The 13,417-nt window shown below is 39.7% G+C and overlaps 1 protein-coding gene and 1 long non-coding RNA gene across 3 annotated transcripts in view; one reads left to right on the top strand and one right to left on the bottom strand.

Annotated features, from left to right (window-relative positions):
• Positions 1 to 13,417, top strand: part of LOC143903255 (zinc finger protein rotund) — a 168,475-nt gene that overhangs the window by 58,551 nt on the left and 96,507 nt on the right. The window lies entirely within an intron of this gene.
• Positions 7,539 to 11,250, bottom strand: LOC143903256 (uncharacterized). Its single transcript, XR_013258660.1, has 3 exons — positions 11,138 to 11,250; positions 10,491 to 10,732; positions 7,539 to 9,614 (listed from the first exon to the last, which is right to left on the bottom strand). It is a non-coding gene; the product is annotated as an uncharacterized LOC143903256 (long non-coding RNA).

Below are 13,417 nucleotides of genomic sequence, written 5' to 3'. Positions count from 1 at the left end.
TACCTATATGTCTAAAAACAAGTGTGTCATGTGTCACAAAAGTTTTTTGTGTTCTCACAGAAAACTTCTTACCGTCAGTTAAGTTTGCATTTGCCGCGTCATCGATGGCAAACGCTAGTTCCTTGAAAACCACCCCTTTACGACACGGAGGATATTACATTCGGTTATATAATAGAAACGAAGATAGCGGTAGTCACGTATCAGCCTATAACGCCGAGTCCTTTTTGGCGGCGGTGTCACAACATTTGGGCCCAGGATAGAATTATGGCCATCCTTTTCCCGTAGTTTTCGGCGTACCGATCCTCTCCTCGTTCCCGTTCGCCGTTTATATCCTTGCTCATCCACGTGGAAACAGTTTTCTGCGATTCTTAAGCCCTTCATCGCGCTTTATGTCGGAGCCCGCAATGCATTTCCGTATGACTGTTTTATTATAAAATTATATTTGTAGAAATCTCACTCTAACGTATATGACATACTTTGCGCATCTTTTTTTATACATTTTTAATATTTTATATATGTATATATAAATTCATAAATCTCTTGTACGTTGCAACAAATAATTAATATAATTATTGTTGTCTATAACAATCATTGTAGAAGTATATTATGACTCATATATTTCTGAAAGAGTTAATGTATATAATCAGAAAGTGGCGAGAAGTGAAAACGTTTATTAACTTTTCGTTGAGATATTTCCAACACGTTACGATTACGTCTTGAACTAACAGTAAAAGACCGGCAGCACGAAAGTCGCGGCGGCGACTTTTTTTTTAGAGGACCGTGCCCCGAGAGACGTGACTAAGAATTCATCGCGAGAATGTACCGTTTTCCGCGAGGGTGCACCGTTAACGGGTTAAGGGAAAAAAAAATTAGCACCCGTTCTATCAGGGCAGGAGAAAAAACAGCGTCGGGTGCAGCTTCCGGCGAAGAAGACGCGAGCATCGGCGTCGGGTGCCCGCGCTCTGCCGGAACCGATCCGGATGAAAAAAACCACATATAGTTTTTTGACGCGGAGCACGGGGTGGCCGCCCTAGGCTGTACCGTAGAGGCGCGTATGCAGATCATCGTGAATGCCGTGTAACAAAGGGCCTATAGTCTCACGCTATTGTGCCGTGGCAGGTAAGATAAAAGTGGCCGGCCCGTGGGCCCCGTCGATCCTTACAACAACGCGCGGCTGCACCCCGAAAAACGCACATATACACGCACCGACACGTACGGGAGACGGTCGAGGAGACGTTTGGGTGACCCGGTCTAGTAGACCAGCTCTTGATGTCTCTTTAATTTTTATTAATGACAGCGAATTTGAATTTCTGCATCGGTGATATGGGAACCGCGCGCGGGACGTTTTTGAGGGGGGGGGGAGAGATCATCAGGTACGAGAAGCGGACGTACGTACTGAGAGAGCACCGTCGTAAGTCGCGTACGTGACCGTGGCCCTGGGAGCCGCGCTTAAGGGAGATCCTCGTCCTCGTCATCGATCATAATTATCCGCTTTCGTACCTCGTTGATCCGCGCCGCAGCGACAGGTGAGGATTTTCGAGATTTTCTTTGCATCTTTCGGGCACAAAACGAACCACACCGGGCCGAAGCGTTCGGCAGACGCGATAGCCGTCGTTTATTTTAACATGTTCGGGTATATTTTCGTTTTACAGATTAAAAGTAACTTAAAAATTGCATTGAAGTTGAACTATAAATCGAATTTAATTAATCGAATGGATCACATACGAAATAATTGAAGCGTTGTCTCTGTTTAAATCTCTCTCGTCTAGTAAATTTTTTATTTTCTTTATTTCCTTTAGTCTTTACACTTGGCTTTTAGTAAAAACTCACCCACATATTTTTTAAAATTGTTCTATACATATATGTATGAAAGAAGAGTTAATAATTTAATATAGTTATTTTTCAGACTAAAGAAAATTTAGAAAGTATTGAGACTCATTTATATAGTAATATAAACAGAAGTGTCTCTCACTCGTTTCGTATGAGATGATATATTCAATTAAATAATTCAATTTTATAATTCAACTTTAAATATATATATATATATATGTATATATATGTATATATATATGTATATATATAATATAATATGTATATATATAAAGTTTAATATATATTTTTGTACGTAACATTTTTAATTTTCAATGAAAATTAACTTGTCAAATATTTATTATCTCTAGGATTGAATTTATTTACTCGGTAAGCTAACCGCGATCTATTCGCATGCAGGAAGAATTATCGAGTTAGTTTTTTTCGCGGATTTCATGTGCTATTAATAGTCGCCTACGATTGACGTTGCCAACAAGTGACGAATTATCCGCCTTGCGCGATTAAGAAATCGGTTTATCCCGCGTATTGCGCGTCTGAGATGAATGGCTCATACGTACATGGATAGCATGGGATACTAAAAGGAGGCAATTAATACGTCGCGCATCGTCGTCTCTTCAAAAGTAACGCGCGGAGCAAAGGGCGCCGCGAAGAAACAGAGGGGCCAGTGTTTTCGAAGGGCCACGTGTTTTTTAATGACGACTAGCAGACACCATCGCGTTTTACGTCGCGTTTTACGTGATATCGATCGTGATGGTTGAAAAAAAATTTACATCCCGGGAAATCGTTCACGCGACAATTTTCAATTGTCAAGTCGAACTCCAGGTTGAATTTTTTTCAATTTTTTAAAATTGGATTTATAACTTTTGATAGAATTAAGGCCAACTTTTCTTAGAAAATATTTAATGTCCTGTTGGGTTGGCTTAATCATCAATATAATCTCGGCAATTAAACTCTGAATTAAATATGTGTTAAAAAGTTCAAGTTAAAAGTTTAAGATAAAAGTTTAATCTGATATTAATCAAGAAAGATGATGTTATTATCTACTTGCATTTTTGAAGTTTAATATGTCAGAGAGAAAAGAAAGAGAACACGAACGTCATAATTTCAAACGTTAAATATAATATTTAAGTGAGTTGTCTAATGTTTGCTAATGAAAAATCGATTTGATTTGCACCATACAAAATACAATTTGTCATTGAAAGATAACGCGATGATCTTATAGCACATTCCATACGTATTACATATTCACAGTTATGGAAGATTATGTATAAATTTGAAATAAAAGCATTGTTTAATTTGATAAAAGCTTAATCGAATAAATGCCGAGAAAATGTTTACGCTAATTAATTACCATTGCTTGAGCGAATATATGTATATCGAGAGAAATTATAATCAAAAGCAAGCAATTCGAAGTTGCTCAATTAAACTTTCAAGCACTTTCTTCTTATCGCGATTAAATTTTGCGAGAAAAAAGAAATCTTTCAGCTACCGCGAGAGATTCGGAAAAAGTTTCGATCAGGTGTCGGATGTGTTGAGAAAGTTCGACCACAAAGGATGAGTTTTGCGAATATCGCTTATACGTTCGCTTATTCGCGGATCAAACGTTACTCGAGTTTTTACACTTCTCATTCTTTATGGATTGTCTGTTAATCCTTTAAGGACGGACATGAAACCGCATGGTTTCACGTAGTTTATACACCACGTTTGTCTCGAAAGGGTTAGCGAAGAGAATGGAGCGCGGAGAATGTTGCGAAAGTCGTCGTCCAGAGATTTGGAAGTTGAGGATAAAAGATCGAGTAGAAATATCGGAATCGATATTTGACCCGGCAGAACGGAGTAACGGAAAGGAAATAAAGATAGAGAGCGCAAAGAAAGAAAAAATTTTGAAGAAATATCGAGCTTCAGGAGCTGCAGCCATCTATGTTATCGCCATCTTTTTTTTACATTTGACGGATTTTAAAAGAAGTTGTTGCACCGACGAAAGATCTAAGCCGTGGGAAAAAGAGACGAGAGAATGAAAAATCGCAGTATTTTTTATGAGATGAATATTACATCTAGCTGAAAGAGTTACTTGTAAAATATTGATCACTGTCATTCTTTATCTATTCAAGCTATAAAATCAACAGTCTTTCATTGAACGTTGCAATCAAGTCAATTTCGTATCTAATTGCAAGTGCATACGAAACATTATTAGTCTTTTAAATGAATACGAAAATACCGATTCGTATAGATAGTGCCGTTAAAAAAAGATTAAAATAAATATTTCATCAAATTTATCCTCAATCTGCATTTAACAGAATCAATGCGATTTGGCTTGCTCCTGTAGTAAACAGGTCAACTAGGGTCACCAGATTTTATTTTCGCATCTTTGATTGATGATTAGCGTAAAAAAGAACGAAATATAAGATTAACTAAATATATTATTTATATGTAAAATGTAGAGAGAGAAAGAGAGGGGGAGAGAGAGGGGGAGAGAGAGAGAGAGAGAGAGAGAGAGAGAGAGAGAGAGAGAGAGAGAGAACAAGAAACAGGAGGAAAGGGAGCGTGTGCGACAGAGAGAAAATTATTTCTGTATCAAGTTATGTATATACGCATTATGACGTGTAAAGTTGCGTCTCCCCACGGAAGCTGTTTATATTCTTCAAAGTTTCTATTGGCGTCAAAGCTCTCGGAGGCTGGCAGAATTAAAGGCAATGGTTCTCAGTTGTGCATCCGGGATTTCTGCCGTCGAGTGTTGTCCTCGAGAATACAAGCTTCAAGTGCGGGCTCTTAGCCCTAAGATCATCGCCTTCAATAACGTCATTTTATCCTGCGGAGGACCGGCGAGCGCGGCGAGCGATTCCTCCCGATACTGCAGAGCAATCGAGAATATTTTTATAAAGTACCGACCGCACACACGGAGAGAGCGGAGGAAGTCGCGGGTTCGTTCTTCGTCCGATGAAAGCGGGAAAGGGTGGGAAAAAGGGCGGCACTCGTAGAAATAGAAAAAAAAAGGAAAAACAGTCCGGGATCGATATTGAACTGCGGAAAAAAGAAGGGCGGGAAAGAACGAAGGTGGAAAAAGGAAGAAAATCGAGGAAGGCGAGCCGGGGGCTTTGAGGAACGACAGTATGCTGACGATAAAATGAGATTTTCAATACTTGCCTGGAAAATATTATGGAGATATTCGCCGTTCGTCTAGACGGATGAATCCATTATTTTCGCGGATTATATCAATATTAAGCATTAGCCGATTTCGCGTAAGATCGAATATGCAACATTGCTGCAAAATTATTGCTATATCGGCTAATGCGTCATGCACCGTATACGCGCGAATCATTTGATCCGTATAATTTTCGCGTCGCAAGAGATCTTAAATATCTTTCTTCGCGTCGCGTCGAGTTACACGTGGAGAATCGTCGCCCGTATTTCAGATCTTCTTCCACAATATGTATTTATATGCATTTTAGAGCACGGCTATGAAAATCGACCGCACTATCTCGTATTTTTAATCCGCGTCTGAAAAGGATTCGTTAAAAAATGAAATTTTTTAAAACGTTGCATCAGTCTGTACTAGAGGATATCAGAGGATATGAATAAAATTAGGCTAAAAGGAGCAATTTTTAGTTTGCCGAAGAACGGAGCAACAATATAAGAAGCAAAAATAATATTGTAACATTGATAAATTTTATAATACGGCGTGTGCGTTATGAAACCACAATAACGATGATCACAACGCGGAAATAGTGAAATAATATTTTATTTATATGTTTAAAATAGAAACATTGGAAACGTTATGGGAACAAAATGATGTAAGAGTGAAATAAAAGTTAATAGATCGGTAGTTTATTAATGAACGATTTTTTAAGCTCTATTTAACTTTTGCCGTATTAATATTGTAAAGGTGGAACAAAATTGCGCGAGAGAGCGAGCCAACTCGAACAAAAGATAATATTTTATTCCAAAGATCGTGGAATATAACTTCTTCTGGCTACATGGTGAAAAGGGAAGAACGAACGCCTGGAAATGACGAGCGTACGAAGGAAGAAAAAAACCAAGGAGAAATATCAGGATCGATATTCGACCCGGAAAAAGGAGCAGCGGCAGAATGGGGAAAGGGCAGGCAGGCAGGGGGGGAAGCGACCAGGGGGCGCTCCACCGAAGGGGTAGCGGCACCGGAGTGGAGGGAGGGAAAGGGGGAGAGGGGGGGGTCAGGAAGAAAAGTGAGAAAAAGGAAGCGCCGCACATCACAGAACCCGAGGCTGCACTTTGAAGAAACGTACAATAGCGAAACGCTTCCTCCTAATATTTACAGAAAGACATTCGCGTAAGTCGTAAAAACGTCTCCTCCGAATAATAACAAACAGGACTGCGCTCCTCTTATCTTCCGTTAAAAGTTTATGGCCCTGCGCGAACTATTACGGTCATTTCCGTGGCTCTCGAACAATGAAAAAACAGGGAAATAGATCTCTCGATAGTTCCGAAGAGCGATAGGGAGGAATGGGAGGGTGACATTTCGGAAACTTGTGATTGATAATGAATACGGTGTTAATATATGATGGCGTCAAATTAATACAGTTGATTATAGAAGTATTTCACGCCGGAGAGAAAAATTCCTAATATTATTTATATATATATATATATATATATATATACACAACAATATATAATATATATATTATATATATATAACAAAATAAATTTAATTTATGGTATTGGCTTATTTTATCCTCTAACCTTTAACAGTGTGTATATATATATATATATATATATATATATATATATATATATATACTGTTAAAGGTTAGAGGATGAAATAAGCCAATACCATAAGTTAAATTTATTTTGTTATTTTTAACTACCATGTGCGTCAAAATTTATTAGTTTGAAACAAAATAGGATCATTTTAACTTCATTGATTTAGTCAAATTAACATTGTTTTAGTTAAATTAACTTATACATATTGAGTAGGAGCAGTGGCGATCTATGGAATAGTTAAAAATTACTCAAAATTGAGTTTAATTTAATCCTATATTTAACAGTGTGTATATATATATATATATATATATATGCTACATACCCTTTTGTGTAGCAAACTTTTATAATTCAATTCGTAATACGAAAAGTTGTCCCGATGACACGGATAAGAAATATCCCGGCTACCTGACTTTCGAGATAATCCTTTCGTCTGACGTCTCGGATGTTTCTAATACAGATTCAATGATCATCGATCAATCAGCGCGAGTAACGAGGCGAGGACCGTTTTTCTACCGTGAAAATCGGGTGACGATTTGCGAAACCATCTTTTTCCATGCCTACAAGATCGATGAACCATTTGATGGCCGTGTTGACGCTATCGTAATGTATATTATAAAATATAAACGTTTATGCAAATGCTATCGATAAGATGACACTCTATGTGTATTGTAAATATATTCTGAAGAGACGTTAATAAGATATACAATTATATCATAAATTTGCAAAGTAATTCGTTAAATCGTGGATCTGGTAATAATTTAGCATAAAAGTTATTTTTTGTTACAATGTTATAATTGATTTAATGAATTATTTGACAAGTTTATAATAAATATGAAATTTTCTTAAGAAATTAAAATAATTTATTGAAGATTAAAAATCAGAATGTTATTATTTATTAATTCATATTATCTAATATTGAAATATAGTCTACAATAGTTCTAAAGAATTAAAGATTTATACATATAGTGCTATTGTCATTTTATTATCTTGTTATTTAGTACCGCGATATTTTATTATAGACTTAAATAAAGATTTGCAGAAATAGATAAAGTAGGGCGCATTATTTCCTTTATATAAATCACATTAAAATAATTCTGAAAACGAAGCTTTGCCGCGTTGAATGGCGATTAAAACTGCATCAACGTCCTCGATAACGTTTCAGAGTTAATTCAGGCTTCGAGCACCGAGGACAGGCCACTCGATGATCACGTTATCGTATCAAAAACTAATGAGATTTTGCATGAATCGAGGATTAAACCGACGCGGTTATACGGACTACTGGTGATGTTGCCTTAGCATAAATCAGCAGCGTATTAAAGCACTCGCGTCCCGTTTCGACGATCGGACCGTTCGATTATCAGCGCCGAGCGAATCTGCTAAATCCGACAGCCCGTCTGCGAGTTCGCGCGTATCATTTTATACGCCGCGCTTTGTGGCAGCAGGTGCCTGCACATTCTTCTCGTCTCCGCGGAGCCGACACCTGCCTGCATCGAAGTTCGGCGAATAAGATCGGCCGTTCTTCTGCCGTCGCGCGAAAAAAAAAAAAAAAAGCGCGAATCAATCGACGTACGGTCTTTTGCAGCTCGGGATTCGGCCTGGCTACCGTACCGCGTCATTATGGGTGATTTGAGTCAATTACGGAAGCGACGGTCTCGCGTTTATTCCGACTCCCGTTATCCAAGCGAAGAAACGGCATGTAGAATTTGTAGAAGAATAGATCGAAACAATTAATAGATACAGCGGTGGCGGCGCGGCGCGGCGTTACGTGTAGCGCGCGTAGCTACAAAATATATATAAAATAATTGCGCATCGTTCGTGGCCCGACGAGCGAAAAATCTCCACTACACAAGTATTGGAAATCGGAATTACTCTCGGAGAGTTTTTGATCTTATGGTATCTTCGCATTGATAAATGAAATGAAGCATATTCCCCTATTGAATTTCGCGATGCTGAAAATAATTTCTCGTTAGGTCGGTGGCGGTGCGCGTATATGTATACTTTGATGAGCGCGCGCGTCTCGTTCGGCCTACAATTAATTCTCGTAACGGCGGCGTGCTCGCGAAGGGAGAATGAATAAAAAATTAACGGGGCTCGTTCGTTGCTCGCGGTATACGGCGATGCGGCGGTGGAATTTGTATAGCGATACGAAAAAGACCGTATAGCTACGTAGGGATCGTTAAATGAATTCTATCCCTAGAAAGGAGATATATTTTCACATCACACTGTGTTCTTGATGCACGAAAAATTCAAGGGGTTTCACATTGAAGCTAAAAATCTTGAAGCGTAAAGTGAAGCGAAAATTTAAGCGTTCTTCATTCTAGCTTTTCTCTTGGAAATCGTATATTTCGCATTTATGCACAAAACATCGCGCTTTTATGTACCAGGAAAAGCGACACGCGTTTATGGACACGCTCGCGTTAAACGCGTCGTTTCGAAGTCTCCCAATCGGTACGAGAAATATTTAGCGTTTCGAGGACACCCTCGACGCCGGAATCGAGTAGCCACTTGTGCCGTAGTCGTCGAGAATAGAGTAGAGTAACGTGTGGACGTCATCGCGGCCATTAGAAGTCTTCGATCTCGTTCGCGACGGGTTCCGCCAGCCGCCACCGTTCTCCTGGAGAGTCCGTTCAAGGGTATCTCGGTTCGGCCGGCCCACGCCGCCGCTCCTCTCCGTGAGAAATTCACGAAACAAACGCCCGTTTGTGCTCCGATGCTGTTTCTCTTCCTCCTCTTCCTAAGTCTTCCTCCTTTTCCTCGTCTTCCTCGTCTTTCTCCTCTTTCTCTTTTTCTTCTTCTCCTTTCTTCGTTCGAGGTCGTTTTTGTTACGCGCGCTTACTCTTCGTCTCGTGAACGCGGCGCAGCGCCGCGTCGCCTAGTGCCAAGTGCTTCCTCCTGGACAGGAAGGATCCTCTCGAGACATCCTCGCGCGTCTTAGGACCGCCAAGCAAAGCATACCGTACATTTTTGACAACAGGCACAGTCATCCGAGTTAGTCACTTAAAAAGGAGTTAGTTGCTTCGTACGATCGTTATGTTGGTCGGATTTTCCTATCGCAAAGAATATCGTGTACATTTTTATTTTTTGAACGCATAAATTAAATCTCTGTTAAATATACTAATATACGATCCATATATTTCTGACTCAAATTTACAGTAAATTTCAAAATATTCGAAATTTGAAGTGATGAAAAGAAAAGATTATATATTTTATGTAAGTGCAAAATTGGCTGAAAAAAAAGATTACAAATTTTTTAAATATATTCGCACATACGTATATCAGTTGCATTTTATTATTATTGATATATGAGCTAAAAATATTTTTTTTATTACTGATATCCTCTTCTAAAAATAAGTCCAATTAATTAAGTCGTTTATAGGTACTGCCAGTTGATCTTTTGCACGATAATTATAGTTTATAGCATTTCATCGTCAAAGTATCAGTGCATGATGATTTTTGGCGGCATGTGGTCGCGATGCGGTCACGTATGCGTCGCTACGTAGCGCGACATTACGCCAAGAAATTCGAGAATCAACTTTTTGTGAGAGCGAGATTTCCATAGACGATCCCTCGCGCAATTTTACTTCCTCTCCGTTACCCTCCGCTGGCTGCACATCTTCTTCCCCCGTCTGGTTGCAGGGAATGCACCGACGAGCGCGGGCGAGCGGGCGGTCAGGGACAGGAAGAAGGGATACGAGAAGCGGAGAGACGCGTAGACGGATAAAGGCAACTCGCGTGGCGAAAGGGGTTGAGAGGAGAGGGACAGACGAGGGGGTGGTTTAGCGTCTCCGCTATTCCTCCTCCCCCCCATCGAGCAGGTCGCGCGCTGAGTGCGCTGGTAAAACAGCCCCTTAAAACGATTTTACTGCCGCGCACGGGGCGCAACGACGTCTAGACGCCAGGACCGTAAAGTTTGACCTACTCACCCCCGACCAGCCCGTCCCGCTCCGCTTTCGCCTCCTTCACCTCCTTCGCCGCCTTCCCAGTTGCTCTCTCGTCGATCCTTGTCGCTCTCGCCCCGTAGAGCTCGAGAGACACCAGCCGGTCCCTTAACTCATGTACCATGGACCTTGAGAAGTAGGCCAAAGGGTTGTTCTCCGGTTCTCGTAAAAGAGACTTCTAACCTTATAGGGTTGCTCGCGGTCCCTTTTCTTTCAATCTCCCGAGTCTAAAGAAACCATTCGCAACATTTGACAATCTCATTGATTGATTGTTTGAGAGACCGAAGTTCCGACATAAATTTATCACTTTACGAATTGCAAGCGTAGCTCACTTTTGATTATGTAATAATTTTATTTATGAATATTATACGCGTTTATTATAATTTATTTCATTAAGAATTATATTATTAAAAATTATAAATTTTAATTATAATAATAAATAACGGTTGAATGTCTAAAGCTAATATAAAAATGTCACATTTATTTAAAACTACTTAATTTAATGTATTTACTTTTTTTTTAACTAATCTTCCGTAACAAAAATTTGATATCGATTTAATCTTGCAAACGATTCTCGTTCCATTGAGAATGCTTCTCAATGAAACCGCAAGGATTTCGTAACTTATACGCACCATTGATTTCGAGAAACGAAGGGTTGCCTTGCCCTACTGTGCCAATAGAAGAGGGTCGTAATGCCGATTGACTGTTTCATCCCCAGACACTTCGTTTCGACGGTGATGTATATCTTTATCGAAAAAAGAATTTCCATTGAATTCGTCTTCAAACCAAAAGTATGCATTCTAATTGTAACTAAACATCTCGAAAATATTTTGAGATATGGTTTTACATGTTCTCCATTGCTATTAATCTAATAGAATACAATAAATAGTGAATTACACAAAATATAGTGAATTGTCTGCGCGTACTAATACTGAACAGCCAGAAATATATACTTAATAGTATTTACAAATATATATATTGAGACGTGTTTGTATCAAAATTGATTTTTGCAATATATCCTGAAAAAAAAAGAAGAAACCAAATTTTGTCTTCTTGTGTCTCTCGTATTGCTGCATTTCATCAATTACCGTCTCTCATCCCCTTTCGCGACTTTAATCCGCGTGAATAGATGAGGAAACTGGGGCAAAGGGTTACCGTGAATAGGGGTGGCTGTAAAGAAAGGAAGAGAGAGAGAGTGAGTGAGAGAGAAAGAGAGATCGACCCTTCAGGAATTTCATTTCGACGCGTCTTCACCTACGCGACTCGTTTCTCAACGTATTTTCATTCAAGATGCTATCAGACTCCCGTGGCCGCAGTCAAGAACGATCGGTCGAAAAGCGATCGACTATATTTCGCCGAGAAGTGGAATTTCATTCTATCCTGGAATTCTCTCACGAATGCATTTTTTATCGCTATATCGCAATCGAAACTGGGGTATTTTGGTTAGCGCAACAAATTCCGCGGGACATATTTTCGTCGATGAGGTTCTCTCTCGGCGATAAATATATACGTTCTTATTCAGTTATCGACGTCTCTCTATAATAAAATTCGATTAAGCGTATATTTTTTACGAATAGCGAATAATAATAATATAGCATAATTACTAATATATCGTATATATCATTAAAGGTAGCTTATCTTTTATTGCAAATTATAGTAAATACGAATCACTTGTGTACTTTGGACGGGTTAACCGCCTTGTCAGAGATTAACCAGATTAGCGTTGATAAATAAATGGCCACGGGCGATTTTTTGAAATCAAGTTTTTGAATTTGCGCTTAAGGGATGCAATGTCGACATGCGCGAACGTTCCCTTTATGCAAACCGGAAAACTCGGTCAAACGCAAAGTTGGACCTAAAGAGAGTCACGTGGCCCTTTTGAAAACCGCCGAGTGTTTCCACGGTTCGCAGAATTACCGAGAGCGTTCAAGTATTCTGGGACCTTTTAGCGTTAATTGCAATTTTTTTCTGATTTCCCCACAAACGGAAATTGCGTTGTTAGTGCAAGCGAGAGAAACTTTCCTTAAAACGTTAAAAAAGTCTCACGCGTAAAACGCGCGCAGCCAGCCATTTTTTTTTTTTTTTTTTTTTTCATAAATTCGTTAATGATAATTCATTCGTCGTACAAGTTTCGCGAATAATCTATACGTTTGCAATTGACGTAGAGCGTCGAATAAAGTTGCATAAGGTGAAAGAGCCGTTAAAATCGCCATTGAGCATTGTCGCGAACTGTTAATCAAGTAGGCAGACGTTTTTTCGCCACGAAAAATGGCAGTTTTTCGCCGCTGCAGGCCGCTCGCGGGAAACGCATCGATCGCTGTATCGCGCCGACACGACTCTCTACCAGCGAGGAAATATCCCTTGGCGAGGAGCTCTCGCCCGACTCGCATCGTTTTTACAAGCGCGGAAAAGCGCAACGCGCGGCTCGTACCCTTAAATTTCCTCGTGCGCGCGCGCGCGCGCTTCTGCACCGCATCCGGAAGTGCTTCCGCTGGCCTCTCCCCGTTCTCAGAATACGACCCGGTGGTTAGCGCCGAAAAAAGGAGAACAACCGCGAGGCTCTTTCAAATAATTCTCTTCGCGCACTCGTCGACCCTTCTCCGCGAAACGAGCTTTTTACATCGCGCGGAAGCTTTTTGTAGGAAACGCGGTTATTTCTTTCGGTGTTTTTGATGTTTTCGAGAATTATTTCAGGACGACGATTCTTTTGATCTAGCAGTCACGAATCGATTCGTAATTTTTGCCATGTCTGCAAATTTTGAACTATATACATAATATTAATAAAAATGCGAGATAATTTTGATCTTTTTTCCGGATAACAATTTCATCTGCATAAAAAATTGTCTTAGGTCCATTAACTTTTAATTCTATTCTTTTTTTTCTTTTAGCCAAATTAACTACACGTGGCTTTT

This window comes from Temnothorax americanus, unplaced genomic scaffold (genome assembly GCF_048541705.1).
Source record: "Temnothorax americanus isolate GAGA-0224 unplaced genomic scaffold, ASM4854170v1 Scaffold45, whole genome shotgun sequence".
NCBI lineage: Eukaryota > Metazoa > Arthropoda > Insecta > Hymenoptera > Formicidae > Temnothorax > Temnothorax americanus.
This window is presented reverse-complemented; position numbering and strand designations above follow the sequence as displayed.